General features: G+C 50.0%; 1 long non-coding RNA gene across 2 annotated transcripts in view; it reads right to left on the bottom strand.

Annotated features, from left to right (window-relative positions):
• LOC129385891 (uncharacterized) overlaps positions 1-26,522 on the bottom strand; it is an 81,258-nt gene extending 54,736 nt beyond the window's left edge. Inside the window, exon 1 of one of the 2 annotated variants that reach the window (XR_011895383.1) lies at positions 25,801-26,522. This is a non-coding gene — a long non-coding RNA (uncharacterized lncRNA). The remainder of the gene's footprint in view (positions 1-25,800) is intronic. The other variant, XR_011895382.1, reaches the window with a different exon arrangement.
• Between the last annotated feature and the right edge of the window lie 1,382 nt (positions 26,523-27,904).

Raw genomic sequence — 27,904 nt, 5'->3', positions numbered from 1 at the left:
GCGATGTCTCCTTTGCAACACGGCAGGGTCCTTGATAACTGGAGACAAGCTTGGATGAGAGTCCAGCAGGAACGGCGTGAACCCAAAGCCACACAAGGGAGTCCGGAAGAAAGTTACAATGCGGGTGATCATCGTCAAGTCTAGATTTTTGTTTCCATTGGTTGATGGCTGTAAAGGAACTGGCGAGCTGACGGCATTCCTCTGCGCGGCGGGCAGCTTCAGAGAGAGGCTTACAGTCAAATGAGTCGGGTCTGTACGGAAGAATGGTGTCGAGGGTAGCCGAAGGTTCGCAGTCATACAAGAGGAAGAATGGGACGAAGTTTGTGGTCGCCTGTGGTGCAGTGTTGTAGGCGAACGTGATGAATGGCGAAATGAGGTCCCAATCAGTGTGATCAGAGGCGACATACTTGGAGAGCATGTCGCCAAGGGCGCGGTTAAATCTTTCCGTCAGGCCATTAGTTTGAGGATGGTAGGCGGTGGTGGTGCCAAGAACCGGCATTCAGCAAGGAGCGCGTTTACGACTTCGGAGAGAAAGACACGTCCTTGATCACTTAAAAGTTCGCGAGGTGCACCGTGACGGAGAATAAAGTTTTTCAGGAGGAAGGATGCTATATCGCGAGCGGTGGCAGCAGGCACAACGGCTGTTTCTGCGTATCGCGTCAGATGGTCGAGGGCGACGACTATCGAGCGGATCCCGGAAGCCGTGCTCGGAAGCGGTCCATACAGGTCAATGCCAATGCGATCGAAGGGCCTGGCAGGACCCGGGATTGGTTGCAGTGGACGAGAGATATGCTGAGCAGGAACCTTGTGGCGTGGGGCACTGAGGGCATGACAGAATGTACTTGCACACAAAGGTGTACAGGCGCCGACAAAAGTGGTATGCTTCACGCAGTCCACGCAGCGGGAGCCGGAGTGACGGCAAACTGCATCGCAACGCCATCTACAGGCAGCATCTGGGATCATTTCTGCCGATAATAAAGGGCACCCATTGGCTGTATCGATCCCAGATGCCGCCTGTAGATGGCGTAGCGATGCAGTGTGCCGCTGCTCCGGCTCCCGCTGCGTGGACTGCGTGGAGTATACCACTTCGGTCGGCGCCTGTACATGCCACGCCAATAAAACCTGGAGCGAAGCCGGGTGTACGTCTGGAAGACACCCGTATGTGGACACTGCAGGTCAGTGTGGAAGGCAGAACATATTTCACCACGAAGATGTCGAGGTATGACCAGCAACCTCTTGCGGACGTCAGAGACGTAGTTCCGGCGATAGAGAAGTTCATCCCAAATTTCAAAGTGAAATGCTTGATGTGATGCTTGATGTGATGAAGTGATGCTTGACGGCGCAAAGCTCAAAAAGGTGAAGGAACAGTCGACGGGTTTGAATGGAAGCGGATAAGAGTATTAATCCAGACATCCTTGCGTTGCTCCGAAGCCATGTCGCCTCCTGCTGAGAACGAAAGTACTTGGTCAATGGCAAAGAGGCAGGCATCGCTTTCGCTTGACACGGGCGAACGGGAAAGCACGTCGGCATGGGTGTGGCGGCGGCCAGACCTGTAGACAACGGGCACGTTGAAATCTTGCAACCGCAAAGCCCAGCGAGCTAATCAACCTGAGGTGTCCTTCAACGTGGACAGCCAACAAAATGCATGGTGGTCTGTAATCACGTTGATGGGGCGGCCATAGAGATTGCGTCGATATTTACCAAGTGCCCAGATTATGGCCAAACATTCCTTCTCGGTAACAGAATAATTCTTCTTGGTATTGGTGAGGGTGCGGCTTGCGTATACAACGACGTACTCGTCGAATCCAGATTTGCACTGCGCGAGCACAGCGACGAGTTCAATACTGCTGGCGTCGGTGTGTACTTCGGTCGGAGTTGTCGGGTCGAAGTGACGCAGTATAGGCAGCGAGGTCAGTAGACGACGCAACTCTTGGAAGGCATCGCCACAGGCGGACGACCAGGCGTAGTCATTCAAGACGCTCCGTAGAAGCTGATACAAGGGAGCGGTGATGGACGCAAAATTCCGAATGAAGCGGCGAAAGAACACAGGCCAAGGAAGCTGCGAAGTTCTCTTACGGAGGAAGGTTTGGGAAAATCAGCAACTGAACGAAGCTTGGCGGCGTCAGGAAGAATAACGTGTTTAGATACTACATGACCAAGGATGGTGGCCTGAATTGCGGCAAAGTGGCATTTCTTCACGTTGAGCTGAAGGCCGGTGGCAGTTAGGCACTGCAACACTTCGTCCAACCTATATAGATGGGTGGGAAAATCAGGCGAAAAAATTACCACATTACATAAGTAGCACAGGCACATTTTTCCACTTGAGACCACGCACAAGATTGTCCATCATACGCTCAAATGTTTCGGGGGCGTTGCAAAGCTCGAAAGGCATGATACGAAATTCATATAGGCCATCTGGTGTTACAAAGGCCATTTTAGGTTGGTCTTCGGGTGCCATGGGGACTTGCCAATAGACGCTGCGTAAGTCGATAGAAGAGAACTCCGCGCCTTGGTGACAATCAAGGGCGTCGTAAATTCTAGGATGAGGGTAAACATCTATGAAAGTTATTTTGTTAAGACGACGGTAATCGACACAGAATCGTATCGATCCATCCTTCTTCTTAACCAGAATAACGGGAGATGCCCAGTGGCTGTCCGAAGGCTGAATGACACCGCGCTTGAGCATGTCAGCTACTTCTTCGTCGATAACGCGGCGCTCTGTTGCGGATACGCGATAGGGTTTTTAGAGAGGAGCATATGAAAGGCACCGTCGGAAATGCCCTTCATTATTTAACGTACCTTGTCCGCCTGCGCCATCGTCGGGTTAACACGCCGGCTGAGGTCGACGATGTCCTCTATGTAGCTGGTGAACTTTTCACCAGGTTGCTGGGATCGGCTTCGTAGGCGTTGTTCAGCGCGAAGCTTGCGCACGGTAGGGCGCCCGAAAACTTCTGCGATGTCGGTTTCGAAGCTAGCCCACGTGTGAAGATTGGCTTCGTGGTTTTTGAACCACAGCTTGGCGACGCCCCAAAAATAGAAGATCGCGTTGCCGAGCTTAAGGGGATCGTCCCATTTGTTGGTGTTGCTGGCGCGTTCATACGATTCCAGCCAATCTTCAACGTCTTTCTCAACGGTGCCGCTGAAGATATCAGGATCCCGCTGACGCTGGGCACGGGCACAAACGATGGCTGGAGTAAACGGTGAGGATGTCAGGCTGGGGTCGTCAGGCATGACGGATGGCAGAGTTCTGGTGCGTAATTCCAGGTTGGGGAAAACTGTAGCACCTCCACCAGAATCTAATATGAATACAGCACAAGAGAGCAGCAGGCAGCGTGTCTCAACCAGAGCAGCTCAGGCAATCTCCAGCTCGCGCCTCCCGGGCGACTGGCGATGTGGCTGCGGCACCGGGCATTCCTCTTCAGTACAACATATATATAGATAGATAGATATGTGTGTAAGAATGGGCTGGGGTTCGTTTGGCAGGCAATCTCAGATCATGAACAGCAGGTTGCCGTTATCCCTCAAGACAAAAGTGCATAACACCTGTGTCTTACCAGTACTCACGTACGGGCAGAAACCTGGAGGCTTACAAAAAGGGTTCTACTTAACTTGAGGACGACGCAACGACGCAACGAGATATGGAATGAAGAATGATAGGTGTAGCGTTAAGGGATAAGAAAAGAGCAGATTTGGTGAGGAAACAAACGCGAGTTAATGACATCTTAGTTGAAATAAAAAAAAGAAGAAATGGGCATGGGCAGGACATGTAATGAGGAGGGAAGATAACCGGTGGTCATTAAGGGTTACGGACTGGATTCCAAGGGAAAGGAAGCGTAGCAGGGGCCGGCAGAAAGTTATGTGGGCGGGTGAGATTAAATAGTTTGCAGGGACAGCATGGTCACAATCATTACATGACCGGGGTGTATGGAGAAGTATGGGAGAGGCCTTTGCCCTGCAGTGGCCGTAACCAGGCTGATGATGATATAACATAGTTACTGTTACTGACTTAGTGTCTTGACATGGATGCTTTGGCGCAGGTGCAAAAAATATTGATATCCTTTCCTGTGTCACGAAGGCACAAATGAACCGCCACAAAACGTCAGCTCATCGGATCTCGCTGCGTGCTTTGTCAGCTTGCCTGATAATGTGTTGACTTGACTTGTATCGTTGCATGGTCTGATATGTGCGTTTAGAATATTCAACGCACATTTAGCGTCGATCTTTTACAACAACGGTAAACCCGCAAGATTCCGGAATGGAAGACCTAATACACGACTTTACAAATATCACTGCACTTTTCGCATCAAGAGTTTATGAGAACTTTATACGCATTACGTTTCAGAATTGAAATCCATGCGCCCCACAGATTTCGCCGCTTCCGCGAGGCACCGCGACGAGCCAACTCGCCATAAACACACCCTTGAAACTTTGTGCTTAGAGGGAGCTCCTAGTGTTATGTGAACCCAGGTACATGGGCGTTGCCACGAAATCCAGTCCGAGTTCGCAATGTTTGCGCTGAAATGTATATGCCTTTTCTAGTGTGAAAAACACATTCTAGACAAAATCTAGAATGATTTCCGGTCCCGGGGATTGCGTTCGTTGGCGGGGCATGACAAGTTTAATACTGGCTTTGGTATCTAAGCACTAATTTGCCGAAGAAGTCCTTTTGGAATAACCTTCGGTATGAATTCTGATGAAATACGATGATGAAGATTAAGTTAACAAGAAATTATAGTTTACTATGGGGCCAATTCACACTAACTTTTAGAGAACAGAAATACTCATAAGGAAAAAAAATTGCAAGGTTCCAAATAATGGCATGGCAATAATGGCAATAATGGCCATCGGGTTTATTATGGGTTATTACTCTAAGGTTGTATTCGTTCTAGGGGACCAACGCATTTGTGCACGGTACAGGGCCATGTTACTATACAGCATAACAAGTGAGTCAGAACGAGTAATATACTTGTCAAAATGATCTCGCCCTTGCGACGTCAACACGCTGATGCTCGTTTCTGAAAAGCGTGCTTAATTTGTTACATCACTGTAAATTTGCATCCGTAAAATTACCTACGTATTTAAACCAGCTAGTGTGTTGAATTTGTCAATATTTCACAGGAATTCAGACATTAACACAGTTCTTCGGGAATGGAACATCGTATATTTAGTTTTACGATTGTTATCAGTAGGTTGTCTAGGTAAAAGCCAATCAATGTCTAGGACAAAAAAATATTTGGTCGTATTTAGACCGGCCAGATGACTTGTTCGAGGGACCTGAAAATCAAACCGATAATTCGTAATTTTCTTCCTTCACCTGCTTTTATGACAGTTGGCATAAGATTAACATAAAACGATGTCGATTTTAGTTTGCTTCTGGTAATGAGTCATTCGTATTTTCACACATTCATTTTTTATCTTGAAGAGCTTCTCCATCGGCAAAACATATATGACCTACACGCAGGCTTCCAAGATATAGGATAGTAAGGCGTGATGACGCGGGCTCCTAGGCATGGTTTGGTAACCCTGTGGCCACTACGATACAGGCATGTCAAGGTTTCACACTAAAGAGAAGAAGCTCGCTTTTTGCGCATGGATTGTAGGCACCGATTCGTGAAGGCAGATGTAAATGCAAATTGTTGTAATATTTTTGTGGTGCGCACTGATTAGCTCAATCGTTTTTTCCAAATATATACTCTTTCGAAGCTCAAGCGTGCATTGAAATTAAATTTAAAATTAAATTACGGGGTTTTACGTGCCAAAAACACTTTCTGATTATGAGGCACGCCGTAGTGGGGGACTCCGGAAATGTGGACCACCTGGGGTTCTTTAACGGGCACCTAATCTAAGTACACGGGTGTTTTCGTATTTCCCCCCCATCGAGATGCGGCCGCCGTGGCCGGGATTCGATCCCGCGACCTCGTGCTTAGCAGCCCAACACCACAGCCACTTCGCAACCACGGCGGGTAAGCGTGCATTGAGAAAACTATACTGGAAGCGTGCGTAAAACTTATGGTGATATAAATTTACGCTTTATCCTGTTCAAAAATACAGCAGTGGCATGATTCTCAAGAATATCAACGCACTTTATCCCTAACTGTGGGTGGCTCCTACACTCAACGACCAAATGCAGTCTTCATATTGTGGAAGTTACTGAAGGAAAGTGTCGAATTTCGTTACAGTGAATATAGAAACAGCTGCTGATTTTAAGAGAAAAACGAAAGGTACAAAGAAAAATCGCAAATTTCGTTCGTACCCCTGGGATGATTGCGTCTCATTGTAGCAGTGCAATGAAGTTGCGAGGATATTGGCATGAGAGGGGACAGGTGCGTTTCAGCGGTTCCAGGCTCTGAACGTTTGAATGAGAGTTGAAGGAATGCCGTGATCAAGGACACATTGCAGCAAACATCCTGCAGAACACTTGAACAAGCGCGACCATGCAGGAAGCGCTCACCAGGGTTTACTGCCGCTCTGTCGTGCACATTATGCTTGTGTAATTTGAGAAAAATAAATGTTATGAACCCTCTTCCATATGTGCCGCGTACATTGTACCTTCAGCACACGTTGAATCAAGCGGTAAAAGCAGCAAACAACTGAAACTCCGCCAACGCGTGGCTTCGCCGTATGAAAAAGGAAATAACAACATGTATAAATGGTCCGACCGCTATAGGGAAACAGCTGTGGCTCAGAATTTGTTTATAATAGATGTGTGTGTTTCATATACTTACTCATAATTTTGAAAGTGCAACGCTTTCGTGTCTTTTGAGTCAAAACGTAACGTGAGCGAAAGTGACCACAAACCTATACTCATTAGCTAATGTCGTCATCATTAGAGATGCAGAGGCGATGTCGTCCTTGGCACAAATCGCCACAAATTCGACGTCCTTTGCCCCGCGCATTATGTAGGCAATGACCGCGGATTTTGATGTGCTTATAGACGTTTACAGAATGTGGCTCTTTACTGAAAGGAGCTTTCGAGGGAATAAAGTTAAGTTTATGGTAGGGCTGAAAAAGGTTTCCTTCTGGGTCATCGTTCTAGCTGCCGAAAAGGCAAGCTGTCTATGAAATATGTGAATGTTTTGTTTTGATTCGGAACATTCTTGTTATTGAAGGCAATTTGCCGCAGGCCGGTAGTTTGGTACGGTACTTCGTGTCTCACTACATTTCGCGCACCTGTAATAAAAACAACAAAAAGAAATTATTTACTGACAGTGAATATGCAATTGTGCGTATTGCTCTAACTGCTAGGCCACTATTACACTAATACTCCTCTCGTACCAAAGACACAGATCTCTTTCAAATGCTTGTCGAGTCTCCAGGTGCCTGTGTTTTCTTTTTTTTTTGGCGTCAAACCTATTGTATTGAAACGTGGTGTTAAGTTCCAGAGTGTGAGGAATTGGGCCACATTTACCAAGACTTTCTTTATAGCAGCTAACGCCATGGAAAAAATTCTGACGCTGCACCGCTTTCATGATCAGCCCAGGAAGAACAGGTTTTCATGTTTTATTGCTGAAGCTAAAATGTCTGTCACTTTAGCATACAGCACATAGCACAACAATAGGCACTATCGCGCTCAATATGAGCTGCATCAAGCGAGCCGTTGTTGCAGTGATGCTCAAGATGGAAACATAAGATGGTGTCGCCAATCGAGCAATGCGCATCTCTCTCTGTTTTCCATCGTCATCTTTCTTCGCACAGCGATAATAAATACACTGGCCAGCGGAAAGATACCACGACATCGCGTATTAAGTAAAGAAAATAATATCTAAAATATTCCCGCAATAACGAAACAGGCTGCGCTAAGGTTGATGAGCTACGGGCAGCTATGCGAGCAGCTCTATTATTGTTTCGGGAAGAATGCAGACAACATAAAAACGGTCGTATACGCGTTTCTGCAATGGCAAAGCCCTCTTCACTTTTTTTGTCGACAGTACAGCGGCGGCCGCGGCTCGCGTGTTGCCGTTCATATTGAGTGCGATAGCACTCACAGTTATCCAGCATGCAGTCGCTGACAATGTCACATCCCGCGATTTTCTCGCCTACACTTGCACATACCTTATGTAGAACCCACTCAGCAACCGGCATTTCGTAATTTCGTGTTAAACGTCAGGAGGCTGTGTGTCGTCACACATATGTTCGTATCGGAAGACTGCTGTTCGATTGTCTTATTCGAATGCGTTTGTCTACATCGTAACGCTTTGTATAAAGTTAAGCCATAATGGCAAGCCAGCTACCAGCAAAACGGCCTGCCATGGTTGCTTAGCGGATGTGGTCACGGGCTGCAAAGCTCAAGGTCGCGGGATCAAATCCCGCCCAGGGCGTACGCATTTTAAAGGGAGAGAACAGCGAGGACACCCGTGTACTTCGTTTTATGTGCACGCTGAAGAACCCGAGGTGGTCGAAATTTCCGTTTCTCCGCTGGAATAATTGTGCGCATGAGGTGAATTTCACCCAGTTCAATGTTACGAAATCGACGTCTTTTTTACATTTGCAATTTTTAATGCGAATAGCATTCTTTTGCTAAATTCAATCGTTCTGAGCTTGTCTGTTTGTCTGTCTTTCTGTCTGTCTGTGATAATATGTGGTACGCGGGAGTGCGAAGCATGAACACATGAAGACAGTGCGCCGTGCAGTGGCGAAGAGGACAGCGACTTTTGGAAATACCCGCGAGAGAGCAATCATCATCATCGACACTGATTTAGAGCGTCGACAGTGGCACCTCAAAAAGCGTGGCGCGAGAGAGTGTGGCCCGTGGCCCCGTGGCGCGAGCAGTGCGCGAAGTTCGGCGTTCGAACGCGAAGAGCTTCCTCGCTGGGTGTCTGGCCCATAGGAGCTATCGCCGCCCGCGTCACTACGCCACACCCGAGTAAACGCTGTCGCCTGCTGAGAGGCTACCTCGCCCCGCTCTTCCGCTGGACAACTGGTCCAGAAGGGCTGGCGGTCCTGAACCGGGGTGATCGAGCGTTCGGGTGAGCGGCCACAGGGCTACCCCGCCAGCTGTGGACCTGACCCGGTGACTGTGGCCGTGGGCTCCCGAGCGCAAACCCCACCGGAGGGAAACCGGGCACGTGGAGGCTCCACTATATCGACTGTTGCGCAGGGCCACCTGAGCCCCGCGAGGCGGTTCGACCCTGCTGCCCAACCCTGTTGTCCCACCCTGCCGTCCGACCCGGCCGTCCGACACGGCGCACTGTCTTCATATGTTTATGTTTTGCACTCCCGCGTACCACATATTATCTATCTATCTATCTATCTATCTATCTATCTATCTATCTATCTATCTATCTATCTATCTATCTATCTATCTATCTATCTATCTATCTATCTATCTATCTATCTATCTATCTATCTATCTATCTATCTATCTATCTATCTGTCTGTCTGTCTGTCTGTCTGTCTGTCTGTCTGTCTGTCTGTCTGTCTGTCTGTCTGTCTGTCTGTCTGTCCGTCCGTCCGTCCGTCCGTCCGTCCGTCCGTCCGTCCGTCCGTCTGTCTGTCTGTCTGTCTGTCTGTCTGTCTGTCTATCTATCTATCTATCTATCTATCTATCTATCTATCTATCTATCTATCTATCTATCTATCTATCTATCTATCTATCTATCTATCTATCTATCTATCTATCTATCTATCTATCTATCCAAATACCAAACCTAAGAGGCCAACTCAGTGGCCCAGGTTGTCTGCCGGCATGGATCACATTGACTTGGTATGTTCACCCGGTCATGATACCGGCGTGGTCGTTCCTGCTTTGCCATCCTAAGTTGCCTAGTAGACTAGGTCGCTAGGTTTGGCTCGTGGTCTTCATGCCATCGCGTTCGTTGCATCACCATCATTTTGTTTTTGTCATTCAAAACACGCCATGCCGTTGTGGTCATACATCATCGTGCATTCGTTATCAAACCGCCATCTTGATGCCGTAGTAGTCATTTAATCAGCCTCACTCCAATTCTGGGATCTGACACTTGTCACGCTGTCCTCTTCATGTTCGTCTTAGTGAGCATGAATTATCTATACGAGAAATTGCGTCGCAAAGATCTCTACCTGAGTATTGCAAATCATGTGGCTGTGTTCCTGTCTCAAAAGAAAATTCCATTATCTTTTAATTCTTAAGCCAGATGGGAGGAGAAATAGCGGAAGCATACAACATAAAGGTTAGGAGCGCTTGTATAAGTAATCCGTCGGTCATTATCACTTGTGAGTCAACGCCCCTTTTATCGTGTTTCTTGCTTTTGTCCGTATCCCTTTGCATTGTTACCAAAAGTACGATGGATACTAACCAACTCGCCACTTTGCTATCTTGCTTCTGCCATATTACTTTTTGCTGTAAACATTCGAGGGAATGCCGTTCGTTGGAAATCACCACAATACTTTATTCTGTTTGTTTTATTAGCAGCAACAAACCATGACAAATATTACCTGGCATGAAAATTATGAGATGGTTGGTAATGAGCAAACAATGTCGCACAGTCACTCGCAACTTTCTATTAACTGTGTCACAGTCAGTGTTCATAGGCAATCCTAATGCTCCGTGGACTATCAGCAATTTCATCCAATAAATGATCAATAAATAATTTGAAGCATGTTTTTCTATTGAACAAACACATGAAAATCGTCAGGATTTCATTTTATTACATATCTTTTTTTCGCTTACGCATCCAGAGAGAGCTTGTCCTTTGATTTACTTCTCGTAGCCTGTCTTTTGGCGATTATCTGTGACAAATCCAACTGCTTTCTTTAACGGCTTTTTTTTTTTTGGAAAAGCGACTGTTCAAATCCCGGCGAAACCCATGCCTAAAATCAACTGAAGTCAACACTGTGCCGTCTCTGTTCTTACCCATGGAGAAAGGCGTTCAGCCTCAGCATGAGACAGGGCCACGCAAGCTGGTTATGCCCTCGAACGCCGTGCTGTCTTGCACTGTAGGCAATTGCAGTGCCACTTGGGTAGCGTTAACGCGCGTTTTCGCTTCTATTTGTTTTTTTTTGGGTGGGGGGGTTGGCGGGTCGGCCCAACAGCATGGCTGAAATGTAGCTGTCCAATGCAGAAGACATGAACGGCGAAAATCCGAATTCTACGGAACGCTTATGAATTTGTGCCAGTTTTACAATATTACGCATGTTGCATCAAGCTTTACGAATACGAAAGTCACCGCCCGATCACACCGTACAGATTGTTAACTGGTGAGGCTGAAACGTGCGGCCCCGGTGTTTATCACTGGGTTAATCCCGATCGCTCAATAAAAATGGCTCTGTAGGCTGGCGGGTCCTCTGTACGCAGTTGCTGCTTTCACTCGGCTGCTCGAGCCTGTTCTTGGGCCAGAGCTGCAGCATCGGCGCGACGTAGACGAGCTCACTAACGGTTCTGCTCGTGAAGTTCCTGATCGAATGCTCCTTGCTCCTAAAGAGTACATATGACGCGCGGCCTACCCATTGCGGAACTTGAGAGAAACTGCTGCGTGAGCGCTCAGCGGTGACGCAGCTACTTGCGCAGCCAATCCCACGCCTCTTTTCTCTATTTTATCCCACATGCGCATGGGGTTGCACCAGATAAGTTTTGGGCCTTCAGGCAATAGACGGGTGGACGAATTGGCTAGCAGTATGCAGCGTACCTGTAAAACTATTTCTTTTTGCGAGATTTTTCGCACGTCCATCTTCATAGCTTCGTTTTGACATGGCGAAACGATGCAAGAGAGATACCTGCTTCGAGAAATGTTGTACAAACAAATCCTGTAAGCGGGTGAAATTGGCAATAGCTTGGTTACTGAAAGTCACTGCGATCTAGAAGTAGTTTGTTCTTGATCATTAGTTCCAATTCTAAGTCTGTTACTTATGAAAGTGCTGCGTTTGAATTTAACGACTGGTTACAAAAGTCTACATGTGCCCTTGAAAACAAATGTGCTAAGAGAAGCTTGAAAAATGCGTGTCATCGGCCCCTTCCTCACCCCTTCGTGGGATTCTGCAAATTGTAAACTTCGAAGGTTGACACGTATGGAGATAACACACGCAAATACCCCAAGAAAGATTTGCCTGGGCAATAGGTTTCGGTCATCTTCACCAAATGTAAATTTATTTATATTCTAACGGAAGGATGCAAGAATGAGGGGAAGGAGAAGATAGCGGGACGCTGGCTGCTGCATGTTGTTGGTCAGTCATCTTAACTACTCTGACTCATTTTGTATAACTATATTGTAAATACAATCTTCGATACTCCCAACATCCCTGTAACATATTGGTGAGAGGTGCGGGGTACAACGGCTGGAAACGGAGCTCCACAGTGAACACCGCATCACCGCCCGCACCATGAATGAGGGAGAGCACTCGGGATCAACGTCGTTGCCGCCTCGTACGTCACCGTTGCATGGTACGTCGCTGTCACCTTCGGTTGTCGTTCTGCAACCCAAGGATCCTGGAACTTCCTGCGGGATCGATGGCGCCGACGTTGAAGAGTGGGTGGCCGTGTACGAACGCGTGAGTGGACTCAACAGATGGGGCCCTACGCTTATGCTAGCTAACCTATTGTTCTACATAAAAGGCACGGAAAATGTGTGCTACGAAAACCACGAAGAGCAACTCGGACCAATGCAAAGAGAAATTGACAGAGTTGTTTGGCAAACCAGCCCGCCATAAAATTGCCGCAAAGCAGGAACTCGCCTCCCGTGCCCAATCCACCATGGGGTCCTATGGCTCGTACACCCAAGACGTGCTGGCACTTTGTCGTAAAGCCGATCACGACATGACTGAAGCTCAGAAGGTCGGGCACGTGCTTAAGTGCAATGCTGACGACACGTTTAATCTGCTCATGTGCAGGAGCTGCTCTACAGTTGATGCAATCATTAAACAGTGCCGTCAATTCGAGCACGCCAAAAGCCCACGCGTCTTGCAACCAATCGGCAGACTTCCCAATATTGCCGCAACGCCGACGTGTGAAGATCACCCCGCCCAGCAGCATGCGTCGCCATCAGATGACGTCGTGCGAATCGTTAGACGTAAACTGGATGCGATGGCGCCCGCAGCTTTCTGTTCGCGCAGCCCTGATGCTACTCCGTTTTCAATTCCCCTCGTACAAGCCATCGTTCGCCAGGAAGTTGAAAACATTGGTTTACAGTCTGTGTGTGCTGTCGCCGATCCCAGAGCTAACCAACGCCCTTCTACTATTTTTGCGCCACCACGATGCTTCTCCGCGTTATCGCAACCCGACTGAGTGGAGAACTGCGGACCACCAGCCGATATTTTCCACCTGTAGCCGCATTGGTGATGCCGCCCGATACGGTCGCAACTCTTGGCCCTCGACACCTCGCATGCCGACCAAGCTGAGCTGTTTCGACGGAAATGCCCGCAATGTTTCGCCCACCACCGAGTCTAACAGCGCCGACAACTCTTCTCAAAACACGTGGTACAGCCGCTCACCATCGCCGCGCAGACAACAGTCTCGTTCACCGCAAACAGGCCGCCCCTCTTACAGTTCGCCGTAGCCACGTCGCCTTTCGTGCCCTATGGCTTTTGGCCACACCCTTTCGGAACACTAAGAAATGCAGCCCTCGGAGGCGGTGCTGCATTGCCCACTACTGCAGAAAAAGAACGACGCTGAGTCTAGGACGATCATTGCTTTTTTTCGCTGTTCCTTGGCCTTCTACACGTGCGCGAGAAGAGGCTCTCGCAGCACATGACGGTTTTCGCCTCGCCCGGAGACCGCCCGCCGCGCGTTCGCCACCGTCGCCACGCCAGTTTGAGCCTGGTGACACGCGGCCCCGCGTCCCTCGACGAACTCCGGGCAAGGGTGGACCTGGAACTCAGTCAACGTCGCTCAGTCAACGGGCCACCTCCGTCGATCTGGCTGTGGACCCCGCCCAGCCTGCGGATACGCCAGGAGACGCCACGAAGCCGGCAGCCTCCGAGGAAGCCTCGGAGCCCCTCGAGGACGGTTCCCCAGCGCATGAGGAGCCCCATGCTTCAATCCCGCTCCCTCTCTCTGACGACGAGGACATGGACCTTTGCAGTTCCAGAAAAGGCACTCGCGAAACAGAGAGTGACGACGAGGAGGCGGCCGTGCGTCGCAAGCAGCCGTCGAGCGCTGCCCCTAGCTCGGAGCAGCACGCGGCAGCCAGCAACCCCATAGAGCAAGCCCTTCCGGTAAGGGCGACAGCCACCTCCTTCGCGCCTCCTCCGAGCGAGGACGCGCCTGGCACGCCCCCCCCCCCCTCCCCCCGAAGCACTGTCTGCTCCCGATGGTGGCGCGTCCCCCGCAGTGTCGTCTGCCAGCAGTCCGGCTGCACACAAGAAAGCTACCGATGCGATGGAGCTGGCAGACGAGACAGCCACCGTTTCGTCACCGCAGGGCCCCGTGCACGCCGCGGCGCGGTTCTTGAAGGACCCGCCACACCAGACTGCTCCGCGGCTGATGCCAAAAGGGAAGAAGAAGAAGCAGAAGCAGAGAAACGAGCCTGCCGATGTCTCGCGTTCCTCTCCTGAGGCAACGGACGACTCGCTGCGCCAACCTGCTACCCAGGTCACCCCTAGCGCGCCTGCAGCGGCAGTACAGAGGGGGACACCACCTGCTCGTGAGCCAACGCCAGACGGCTTCACTCTGGTGCAGTCGAAGGGGGACAGGCGGCGTGCACGGGCCCTGGAGAATGCTGCGCTCCCAGTGTACTCTGCAGTCATCGGCACGGTGCTCTTCCGTCCCGCGGCGCCTGGCGGAGCCTTCCGAGGAGCACCGCGCCTCGCACTTGCCGCGGCCCTCTCTTCGCGGCCCGGTATATCAGCGGTTCGCGTCATCCACAGGCGCAACATCGTGGCCGCCGACACTACCACCCAGGAGTGCCTAGAAGGGTTGCTCAAGCTCACCCAGCTGCACGCAATTCCTGTGACTGCCCGACTATCGGCCGAGCGCGGCAAGAGCACCGGCTTCCTACACTGTGTGAGCGGGCTGCCTGCAGACACGGACCTACTGGGAGCCATTGAGTCCAGCATCCCTGTATTGTTGGCAACAATGGATGGGAGCACCGTCACCATACGTTTCGCGGGACCGGTCCCCCCGGAGCACGTACGCCTTTGCAAGCTCGGCTTCAGGGCGAGGCCAGCCAGGCCCCGCCCAGTACAGTGTCGACAGTGCGGCCACTTTGGGCACGTTCTGAAGTCCTGTCAGTGGCCGACCGACTGCATCTCCTGTGGTGAAAGGCACGCGGCGAACATTCTTGTCAGGCCGTAGGCTGCAGAAACTGCAGGGGCTCCCACAGGGCGGACACTCCTGCTTGCCCCAAGTGGCAGGAAGAACGCAAGGTAGCCACAATCATGGCTTCCTCCACCTCGCCATTGTCGAGGCGCGCTGTCCGGGCGGCAGTCCGCGAGGAGCAGCGGCCGCAGCAGTCCTCACCTCCGGCGACGTCCTATGCCAGCGCGCTGAAGGGCCCCAGCCCGGCACCCAGGCCTCCCGTTGCAGCCCCTCGTGCCTCCCGCAGCCAGGAGACACAGGACACTGCCGCTCCTCCTGTCCAGACTACCGTGGATCAGCTGGTAGCGAACCTGCTGCTCATCATGGAAGCAGTCAGCACAATGCTGCCAGCTGACAACCCACTCCGACCCATCTGCCTGCAGGCAGTGGCTTGCCATCAGCCATCCAACCACCATGGCTGATCAGCCAACAGCAAGGAAAAGTCGCCGCCGCCCGAGTGTTCTCCAGTGGAACACTAACTCTCTGCGGCGGCGACACGCTGACCTTTCCCTGCATCTCCTGCAGAGTGACTACGACGTGCTTGCTCTGCAGGAGGTGTACGCGATGGCCGAGGACCTGCGACTCCCGGGATACACCGGTTACTCAGGTGCCACCACCTGCACGACACGCGGCTGCACGGACGCGCCGTGCGTGGACGACGCCCACCAGCCCGGCAAGCCACGCACAGCCATCTACGTTAGGTGCAATCTGGCACACGCTGTGGTTCCAGTGGCCGACGTCGTAGGAGGCCCTCTGGAGTGTTGTGCTGTCACAGTGCGTCTCGGCAGCCAAGACACAACCGTGGCGAGCATATACATACAACCAGGAAAGACATGGGACTCCTCCATCCTTGACCAGCTGGCGTTACGCCTCGGGAGGCAGGCAGTCCTGTGTGGCAATTTCAACGCCCACCACACAGACTGGGGAAGTCGCCGCTGCTCCAGTCGAGGCCGACTGGAGCAGCGGCGGTCCTTGTGCTCCAGCATCAAGGACCGTTCAAGGGGCCCCCTAGCCTGGCGACTACTCAAGTCACTCACCGGCAAGAGGACGAGTCGTGAACCCGTCCTCGCTGTGGCCATCTCGCTAGGAATCAGCGAAGAGGCCCTTGCGGCACTTCTGGCGGACCAGTTCGCCCCTCCCGTGCCACAGAGTGCAGCGATCTCACCGGACGGACACCCCCCTGCCCAGCTACCCACCTGTCTACACAGCATCCACCCTGCTTGGACGTCCAGCCAGATCGCTGCCCTCTGCCAAGAGCCCTGCACGAGCTCCAGGCGGCTCTGAGGAGAGGGAAACGCCGCAGCGCACCAGGAGCAGACGGTGTAACGCCACAGATGTTCCGTAACCTGGGCACCAGCGAGCAACAGCACCTGCTCGAGCGCTTTAATGAGATCTGGCAGTCAGGGCAGGTGCCAGAGGCATGGCGCACAGCCATTGTGGCACCCATCCTTAAGGCCAGAAAACCGGCTAGAGAACTGTCATCCTATCGACCGGACTCTCACCTCCGCTGCCTGCAAGGTGATAAGGCCATGGCCCTGGCACGACTGGACTGGGTGACCCGTGCTCGCGGCTTCCTGGCAGACCAACAGACGGGCTTCCGGCGGCGGCGGTGCACAGCGGACTCCATCGCTGACATAGTGTCCACCCTGGAGGACGCCAAGGCCGGCGGGGACCTCGTAATGCTCTTGCTGATCGACGTACAGGGCGCCTTCGACAGCCTCCCTCACGCTGTTGTCCAGCAGGGCCTGGACCTCCTTGGCATCTGTGGCAACCTGCGGGAGTTCCTCTCGTCGTTCCTGCACAACCGCACCCTCAGGGTACGTGTGGGTCAATCGAAGAGCACCCCCCGTCCAGTCACTGCAGGCGTGCAACAGGGGTCAGTGGTGAGCCCCTTCCTTTTCAACCTGGCCATGGCATGGTTGCCTGCTGCCCTGCCAATCGACCATCACTTCCCCGTGCAGTCCTCAATATACGCGGACGACAACGCCCTATGGGTGCGGGGACCACCGCAACACATCCGCAAGGCACGTGCGGCCCTACAGAGAGCCCTGGACACTACGGCTGCCTACTTGTGCAGCATCGGCCTTACCATCTCGGCCAGGAAGACCGAGGCCTTGCTACTGCACCCCAGAGCATCAGCCCACCGCTCAGCTGGCCGGCTGCGGTTGGAGGGCGTCCAGATCCCATGGAACAAGGCAGACACCTACCTAGGGCTGAGCATTGAGCATCGGTTGAACTGGCTGCCGGCTACCAAGGCCCTGTGCGCCCAGGCTCTTCGGGTCCGCAAGGCTATCTCACAGCTCCTTGCCCGTGGACAGGGCTGTACCACCAGGTGGGCCCTGCAGCTATTTGAAGCTGCAGTCACTTCACGGCTACTGTATGCCCTCCCTCTTGTGGCGCTGCCCCCACCCCGCCTGCGGAAACTGGAGCTACAGCATCGGTCAGCAATACGGCTCTGTCTTGGCGTTCCCCGAACCTCACAAGTGGCCGCCACTTTGGCTGAGGCAGGTGCCTTGCCCCTGTCACTACTCTTCCTACAACAGGGGCTACGACACCTTGATCGCCTACACCATGCCGCAGATAGTCAAGCACTCCTGAGCCGCCTACGCTCCCAGCCAGCATCACACATGGGACGGCTGTGTGGCCTCTATAAGGAGGTCATAGTGTACACTCCTGAAAACGCTGTACAGCCACGCCCACCACATCGACCACCAATCCCTATCTCGACGAAGCTGCCAGGTGTCTCGAAGAACCGTTCCCCAGCATGTGCCCTACAGCAGACGGCAGCCTCTCTCCAGTCAAGAGAGACTTGGGGACCACCTTCACATCTTCGTCGATGGATCCGTGATACCGGGGACTCGCTCATCCACAGCAGCTTGCGTTGCACCGGCCCTACGAAAGAGCAAGCTATGCTGCCTCCCGGGGCACGCAACTTCTACCGCAGCAGAGTTAGCAGGACTCCACCTTGCTGTGGACCTACTTGCAGAGGAGCTACCAGTGAGCCCGGCAGCCATCTTCTGCGACTCCAAGGCGGCGATGGTCTGCCTGCAGAACCCTGACAGGGCTAGCCTTGGGGTAGCGCTACTCTCCTCAAGACTGACGGCCCTTCAGGACGCAGGATGCTCAGTATCTTTGCATTGGCTACCGGCACACGTGGGGATCCCGGGCAATGAAGAAGCGGGCACTCTGGCAAAAAGTGCCCACCACTCAAGCGTCCCCCTCAGTCCTGCTGTAACGGCCGCAGACTTCTCGAGGCACAGGCTGTGCCGGCACATCATCGCCTGCCACCCGGACAAACGGGTATCCCTGGGCCGGCCTCCACGGTTTCTTCCACAGCACGGCCTCCTACGAAGGGATGCCTCGTTGCTGCTCCGACTGCGGTTTGGCTGCTACTGGACGGCAGCCCGCCGGCACCGCCTTGGGAAAGCCCCCTCGCCAGCCTGTGCCTCCTGTGCTGAACCAGAAACTCTGGAACACCTCCTGCTGGCCGGCCCTGCTCACCTGCAGCACCGCGGTCGACTTCTGCAAGAGTTCCACCGCCTGCGGCTCCCATGTTCACGACAGGAAGATATCCTGTTCCTTTGTCGTAATCAACTACCAGCCTTCCTAAGTGTCGTCGAGTACCTCGACTCGTCGGGGCTCTCGGCGAGACTATAGGACATTTCTACAAAGACTGGCCTAACGGCCATCCCACCACCTAGGGCTTCCTGCTCGGCCACTACTTCGCTTCCATCTCTACGACCCTCTACCTTTCTCCCTCCTACCCTCCTTCTCTTTTAACCCCATCCCCTCCACCCTGCTGGCGCTGAGCCGTGCTCCCGCATGGGTTGCAGAAAATAGCGCTAGCCTTTTCTCCTTCCCGTCAAGAACCACTTCTCTCTCCTCTGCCCACAATGAGGAGTGTAATTGACGTTAAAATAGACGGCTTACCTGTCCAAGCACTCGTCGACACTGGATCCCACGTATCTGTGATGAGTGCTAGCCCACGTAGACGTTTAAAGAAGGTTCTCACCCCAGCAGCTGTCCGAGGGCTTCGCGTGGCCGACAGCGGCGTGCTGATTGTTCTTGGAATGTGTGCTGCGCATTTAAGTATAGCCGGCCGCCCTACTTCTCTTTGCTCTGATCCACAACTGCCCTCACGACGTTATCATTGGATTGGACTTTTTATCCATTCATTCTGCTCTCATTAACTGCGCGACCAGTGTTCTTCAATTACGACTGCCTGAACTCACCGATGCTCCGACCACTACCCTGTGGCGGCCTCACGGTCGCACAGCAGCAGCCAGATACTCTTTCCCCTTTTGACTCAATAAAATATTATCGCGGAGTGTGCGGGAAAGGGAAAGTGGTGCGATAGTCTGCAACCGAGCCGTAGAGGCTGAACGAACACAAAAATGAAGCCAGTTGTTGCTTGTTCTTCGGGGCCGCATCACTCGCTTCTTCCTGCTAATTTCCAGCCGCGCTCGCGTCCCGCACTACATTGGTGACCCGGACGAGCAGCACGTGCTATGGACACACCTCAAGGCACCGAAATTCCGACACTCTCCGGCGTCGACGTCAAACTGCCTCCGTTTTGGACTGCGGACCCTGCATTGTGGTTGATTCAGGTAGAATCACAATTCCCTGCGCGGCGCATCACAGCACATTCTACGAAATACCATTATGTGGTGACCAGTCTGCGCCCATCAACCACTAGCGAAATTCGAGACCTGCTACTTTCCCCACCAGCAGACAACATTTACGAGGCGTTGAAGACAACACTCATTCGCAGGATCACGCCCCCCGAAAGCCAACGGCTACAGCAGCTTTTCCACGAGGTCAACCTCGGAGACAGGGCGTCAAGCCAGCTGCTGCGTCATATGCAGCAATTATTGGGCAGCAAAGTGGATGGTCTTGACAGCCTGCTTCTTCAAGAAATATTTCTACAGAAAATCCCCCCGAACGTCAGAATGGTCATCACTGCCTCAAATGAGAACGATCTATCCAAGCTGGCCGAGTTAGCCGACAAGCTCATGGCGGTAGCTCCCACATCTGTCGCGGCCCTCACAAGCGAACCGTCTCCACATGACCAGCTTCAAGAGATGAGGAACGAAATCTCGCGTCTCGTGGATTCCGTGGCTGCCCTCCATACCGCGTCATGGTCAACCAGTGAGAGTGCTCCGCAATCGCCTATGAAACGCCAAAAAATTTGTTGGTACCATCGCAAGTTCGGCAACGCTGCACGCAAATGCGTACCACCCTGCGAACGCTCGGGAAACGCCACGGGCAGGCGCTGAGGGCGACCATCTTTTCTGCCATGCAAGACGGTCGCTCATCAGTCTTTTTGCTAACCGACCGCAACAGCGGTTTCCGCTTCCTCGTCGACACAGGTGCCGAAGTGAGCGTACTTCCAGCATCGCCCGCGGACCGAAAGCGCCCAAACACATCGCATTTGCAAGCAGTAAACAAGACGGCCATCGCCACGCATGGAAACCGCTGCCTAACCGTCAGTCTGGGCCTGCAGAGAACGCTACGATGAATTTTCAGAGTAGCCGACGTGAAATTCGCTATTCTCAGGGCGGATTTTCTGCGCCACTTCGGACTATTAGTTGACATGCGTAACCGGAGGTTACAGGACCCTGTGTCACAAAGCGATGTGAAAGGCAAGCCTTCACGACATACGGCGCTCAGCCCTACGCTGATCAAGACAGCAGGCCCTCTTCATTTCACTTCGATACTGAGAAATTTTGAAATCCTGCACGGAGCCGTAAAACGTTTGCTGTTCACACTAATTTCCTTGTCTGATTGGCCAAAATATAAACAGTAAATGCGACGTGATCACGTAATGTTTTGTTTCCAACGAATAGGACCGTTTTAGAATAACCGCAGTTTTAGACAAGCATACAAAGTAAAGTTTTAGGATTTGATTCCCCCTCCCCGTCTCCATTTGTAAAAATCCTGAATTCACGATTTTAATCCGGTCAAGTTGTAATTGGAATGCTACTTAGCCCGTAAAAAAATGTTTCTTATGGTGGCTGGCATAATGATCGCTGGCAAAAATGTTCTGCAGTTCGTCGAAAGGAACTTTGAATATTATGTTGGCACCGATGCCACGAAACATGCCTCATTTCTTTTTTTGAAAAAGAGCTTGCATTCGTGCACTTGTGCAGAAAATATGTGCAACGCATGTTAGCCTAAGACCTGTTCCTGCACTTATTGATGCTTTGGTTTTACGGCAGTTGCTTATAAGCACCTTAAAACTTGAAGATCTATGTATGATTAAACTTTTTATTGAAACGAAACGTACACACACTACAACGCGAATTTTAGCAGTATTTAGATTGGGATGGTCCTTATGAAAATGTAAGAAGCCTCCACAGAATTGGAGGAGCACTTATGGTAGAGTGGTATCTTGAGCCTGCTGGTGCATGTTAAACGAAAAATTGCAGCGCTCTGGTCGTTCAGCCTTTGCATCAGTCCCACTATTTCTTGTGTGCACGCTTTATTGTTAGTCGCAACTTCTACATGCTTATGCTGGTGAACGTACCTAAGTTTAAAATATATTGTGCGAATAAATATTTTAAATGTCCTGCAATATTGCGCCATCCTCCGACTTCAAGATCTTAAATAGGGCCGGAACACCAACTGCGTAAAAAAGCTTCATGTAGCGACCATGCACTCGGCAGATAAGCAGATTCACCAGATTCAGCATTATGCGACAATCAAGCCATTGAATCAGTTGGAGGCTAAAGACCAGCATAAATTGCTAAGGAATCCGTCTGGCACGTTTTTTGTATCACTGTGGACGGCCGGTACTATTCAGTTCAGCATATAAGAAGTGGGCTGCTGACACGTAAACACGAAACTTCACTGACTAAAATAGTTGGATCAATTAGCGGTGGGCGCACATTGCGCGCTGACGTTGATATAAGAGGAGCAGTGAACACCATGACAAACGAACACGTTCTAATTGAGAAATGTGTCCTGTTCGGTACGCATTTTATAATCCTGTCAGCATTTGTTTTGAGTAGTTGTGGCCTTGTATAGCCCCGATAAAGTAGTAGCAAAGAGTCTTTATTGTATTTCAGTATTAAATTTGGTGATTTCTACGAGTGCTTTACTAACTGTTGCTTAACTGCTCTGTTTTTCACCCTCAAGTGAAGTTGCATGAAGTAGGTCTTTCTTTTCTGGGTTTTGGTCAATGAGCAACGTCCTCCGGTTGTCCAAAGTGGAGTAAGAAGGGTGTAAGATATGATCTAGATGACGTATTTCATGCTTCGTTATCGCTTCCAGTGCTTGGACCACACGAAAGCATAGCCTTAGTTAGTTATGTAGGGTTTTATGGCAAAAAAGCAACTGCGACTATGATGTGCCAGCGACAATAAACCATAGGCTTAAAGATCTCTTTTCGCGAGAGGCAATGATCGCTCGGGCGTTGACTTCGACACGTTAAAACTGGCATCCAAAATAATGGGTGCTGCATCACATCCAGTAGAGAACGGTGAACTATGCCTATTTGAACAGGTTCGTCCCATTTACGATGATGGAACCGTTGTGCTTTCAAAACGCTTAACATGCGCATAAGATGCACTGAATGGATCTCCATGTGTTCATCGTATGTAATATTTATTATTATAGAAATACTGTAATGTTACAATTGTTACTAGCTATATTTTTATTGCCCAGCCTTTTTCAAGTCCAGCCAACTCGGCACCAACGCTCCAAATCTACAGTCCAGTAAAGCCTTGTGGGCTGCCATAAATCACATGTAAAAGCTTCACTAAATACAATTTTATACTCTTTTCGTATAAAATTCACCATAGAAATAGTCACAGTTGTTTTGACCTAGTCCTATAGCCCAGTGGAGGATCCAATAAAAAATATTCGTATATTTAGGGCTATAACATAGCAATACAGATGCCAAAAAGAAACACAAGAAAGAGCAAATAAATTGCAGTATTCTTTTACATATGCAGAAAATTGTGTACAAAGTAACAAGCATGCACGTAAACAGTTTCAGCAACATCCCAGTGAATCAGCGTATTGAAAGGAAATATCGCTGTATTTCCTGAAATGAAGTGCGACATTGCTTTGCTGTAGCTGTAAACTCGTGCAACTCGTGTTCTTGTGCATCTTTGCACGTAACAATATAAAATAGACGAATGTATTTGGCTACGTGACTAACACAAAGAACCACATTTGTGAAACGTCAATAATGAACAGCAAGAATTTGTAACGTTCGAAACAATAGCATGCTAGATTCATCGTGTTTACTAAGGGCGTGCTTTCATAATCGTCCTAAAGAATGACGGCAAATGTGGTAGATGTTCTGCAATATTTTCATGCAGTATAGCAACTTAATATGAAAGAGCACCATACCGGTCGAAATTTTCTCGCACTTCTTACAGTAACACTCAATAGGTTGTTTCCTAGAAAGCACACTCATTGGGTAACATAAAATTTGAATTTGCATGTAGAACAATACCTGTATATTGAAACCAATTACTGTGTTTGATCGGATAATTGTTCACAGTTTAGGCATTGTCAGAAAGAAAAATTATTTTCTGCCTGAGTGAGACATTGTCTATTTACTTTTCCTCCATTTTGCTAGTGTGAGCAGCTAGCTTTTCAGTGAGATACAAAGTAGTATTGTGGATCGCATCATTATTTAGAGTTGTATTCATCTGACAGATAACTTGTTGAAGGGTGCACAAGCATATACTGATAATAATACTCATATACTGGGCACTGAATTCTCGCGTTGCAGCCCTCTAGCTAGCAGGACAAAGGCTACCAGTGAGTCTGAATAAGAAATTCAAGGCCATTCTGCCACGCCAAGGTGGATGGCAAGCAGAGCGCTAGACATGGTGGTTGAGAAGAGTTGTAAAGACTTTATTGCATTACTCATGGTGACACAGTAACGACCTTCACAATGACTTTGTGATCACGGTGATATCGACTGATCGGCGTCCTCGCCACTGCAAACACGTGGTTTAATAATGTAAATAGATGCACATATGCCACAGAGTTGTCCGCTAGGCCGGATCGGTACGTCATCGCAAGCGATATGTCTGCAACCTAAAACGCGTAAACCACTGGCTTTTCGGTCCAGACACAGTCATACCATTGAAATCATCGACAACGACCACAGGGGTAGTATCGTTGCAGCTAACGCAGCCAAAGTTTGTAGAAATGAACCTTAGAGGCCCATGAGCCATTGCATTTTTTTCTTGCTTACGGGGGTATGAGCCACTGATGATCACAATTTCCGACATGCTGTTTCATATTTGGTATGGGTGATTAAAAAGAATGTGCGCACTTTTCGCTTCACTTCCTTGAGGGCTTGCAGCGTCTGCCTAACGGGGCTATGACATATTGCATTTTTTACACCGAAGCTCTATATGGCTATGGTTCAGTGCATTTTTGTCCTCCATGGATAAGACTTTCATCACCAATGGCTAATACCTCCTAATCATTCATGCTTCCGTAAGCTAGCTAAAACACAATTGCTTATGTCCCGTACGGCAGAGGCTACAAACACTCATCAAAGTGAAGCTAACAATGCTCAAATTCTTTCTAATCACGCGTACAACATACAGAACAGCCCATTCGAAACTGTCATCATCAATTATACCCCGATAAGCAAGCAAATAAGCAACAACTGATAGTCCCGTAAGGCTCATGTCTACTCACTTTGCGTGAATGAGCTGCGATTGCACTGCCCCTATTGTCATTCTCGGTGGTTTCAATGTGCATGTGTCAGTCCCGAAAAGGACGCTGTTTGCGCGTTCCGTGTTGCAGACATATCCCTTGCAATGCGACACCCATCCAGCCCAACCGACCACACAGCGACGCACATGCGACGAGTTGATATTATCAAGGAATGTGATTGCAGTTGGGAGTAGAGTAATAACCACAGGTCAAGACAATGAATGCCGGTGCGTAGGTTTCGTCATGGTGATCATCCATCGAGACAATAAATGATTTCATACCTTTGTTGAAAATACGTGTCACCTCCGTGCCGTGTGCTAAACAGCTTCGCTTGTCAACCACCTTCACAGAGTGGAATGAGTCGTGATTTTGCTTGCTAACGGTGGTATGAGTGCTTACATGGGACTGAAGCATTGGTGATAATTTTTTGGGTGGACGCGAAAATTCTATGGTACCCTAGCCATATACATCTCCGCTGTAGAAAGAGAAAAAGTTGGTTTTTTACTCATGAATTATCAGCATGACTTAGCGATGACCAGAGTAACTGAAATTCGGTAGAATATTTTTGTTTTGTCACAAAGTTATTTGCATTTCACAATGTATAAGGTTTCAAAGTTCCAGCATGCATTGAGGAACGTAAATTTTATGTTTATATACTACTTATAATAATTTCATTTTAGGCATCACATTATACAAACGCAGAATAGTGACAGGATGTCAAGGTTGTCACAGCTCCTTATGTATTGCAATTTGTATCTCTTCTACTGTACTACAAGATGTAAAAAGTCTTTGTATTGGGAAGTCGCTGCATAGGGTTTGCAAGCATACTTTGAGCAGTAGAATTGATTGCTGATGTTACGAAATCAATTAAACGATCAAATATCAATTATAAATTGCCTGCGTACCCCTTGCATGATTGCTTCTCTTTCCAGCTGTGCAACGAGGGGGTGAAGACATTTACGGCAGAATGAACACGTGCAAACAGCGGCTCCAGGCGCTTCGCATTTGTGGAGAGTTATACCAACGTCGTGATCAAGCACACTTTGTAGAAAACGTGCTGCAGAGCATATGAACAAGCGCGCACATGTAGGGAACGCAGCTCTGGGTTTGCCCTAGTTTTATCGCGCTATTTGTGCCTGCCCGCCTTGAAAAAAAAAAAAAAAAGAGGTCGAAATGAAGCCACTGCCATATGTTGCGCGTAGAGCGTTTTTTTCAAAACTTGTTGAAACACGCAATATAAAGCGAATATACCTGATGATGTACGAGCACCTGCCTTCCCAATAGAGTATATAAAACATCCAAAGGCATGAATCTCACGACCACAAAAGAAAACAGGTGTGGCTCAGCATTCATTTAAAATACAAGAGGTTGTTGATCGTCCTTGATCGTGTTGATCTCACTGATCGCGTTGCACATGTCACGCTCTGGTGCTCTTCAACGCAATGAACACAACTGAACTACCGTTTATATTCATGTGCCAGTGCAGTCGTGATCAGCTATATGGAGGCGCAGACGTCGATTGAAGAATACTACGGTTTGCTACATTGTCCCTAATTCCGTGGTCTTTACCCCAGGTATACGGTAGAGGCTCGCCACAGTTTTCCTGTTTTATCTGTTGATGTCATACTGTGCTGATGTGGGCTGGTTGGTGCAGTCTTACAAGGTAATCGAAAACCAGTTAAGACTGACCGAAGTAAAGACGACAGTGATGTATCTGTCTTCTTGCTTGCGTTTTGTCTGCATCGTGGTTCAGTTTACTTCTAAGAATGCTAATGATGCGCCGGTACATGTTGACCTAATGAGGTACAATCCAGCTTTCATTAGAATAAAGCATATGGTAGGCCTGACAATACTATCTTCTGCCTAACGCTCTATGCACCTGAATTTAAAATAGCCAACACAATATTAGGTTAACGCATGAAGCGGCTCATACCCACGATGGTCTCGGAAGCGCGGCGTTGCGCTACAGCGAGTTGTGTGAGCTCGCCTCGCGCATACACGCGATCGCTCATTATGCTAGCGTTCCCATACGGCTCTTCGCGCTCGTGCCACAGCTCTCTCGTTCATCTTCGTCTTCTTCCACAGCTGGCTGCAATGTCGCTCTTGACGCCAAAAAAGACAAAGTTAACTAAGATTAACTTAATTCATGCACTCAAACACACGACTTTCGGTGAAAGTTGAAGTCAAACCCATGACCTGTGGTGATAAGGCGCGGTAACCCGCAGTTAACCAATAAAGAATACATTAGGGCACTCCAACCCACGGCCTTTGGCTGGAGGAGGAGCAGGAGGAGGAGGAGGAAAAGAAGCAACGAAAGGGAGGGACCAGATGCACGCCTGGTTTGCTAGCCTATACGGGGGAAGGGGTTCAGGGGATGAAAAGAAAGAAAGCACAGGGAGAGAAGAATTTAGTCTTATAATGAACATGTGCGATTGTGGATCACTTCACGCATATGATTGGTGACTGAGGCCAGTAGCTTTCACGAATCGTAGCAATGCTCGCGCCGCATTCTAAGCATGAGACACGTGTGGCCATGGTCTCAGAATTTTACTCTCTGAAAATGGTCTGTTTTCTAATCGGTTTAAAACACAGCGAGGAATGTCATGCTCGATATTGGAGATTGCAAAAACACAACTCGCGCTCGATCATCCCTTCAAAGTTGCATGACTAACAGATCGGTGTGGCGGACATTTCAGTATGGAATGAGTCGTAGTCGTAAAAGGCATCTCTAACCAGAGGTGGCACAGTCATGTTGCATCACGGCGGGAGAAGTTGGACGGAGTCTACTGCTTCAATGCAGGATATAGCTGGTGGATACGGCAGCTGGAGCAAATTGGGGTGTTTAACCAAGTTTCAATTTTGGTTTGAGCAACTAAACGAACACCCCTTGCAGCCTCTGTCCTTGATAAGGGTATATGGACAGTCAGGGCTTCTTTATGGGCGTACCGGGTGGCATCTCCAGCGAAGTAATTTCCGACGATGCTGCAGCTCCCCGAGAGCCATTAGAAG

The sequence above is a fragment of the Dermacentor andersoni genome, chromosome 7, assembly GCF_023375885.2.
Source record: "Dermacentor andersoni chromosome 7, qqDerAnde1_hic_scaffold, whole genome shotgun sequence".
Lineage (NCBI taxonomy): Eukaryota > Metazoa > Arthropoda > Arachnida > Ixodida > Ixodidae > Dermacentor > Dermacentor andersoni.
The sequence above is the reverse complement of the archived record's forward strand: the minus strand, read 5'-3'. Positions and strand labels throughout refer to the sequence as shown.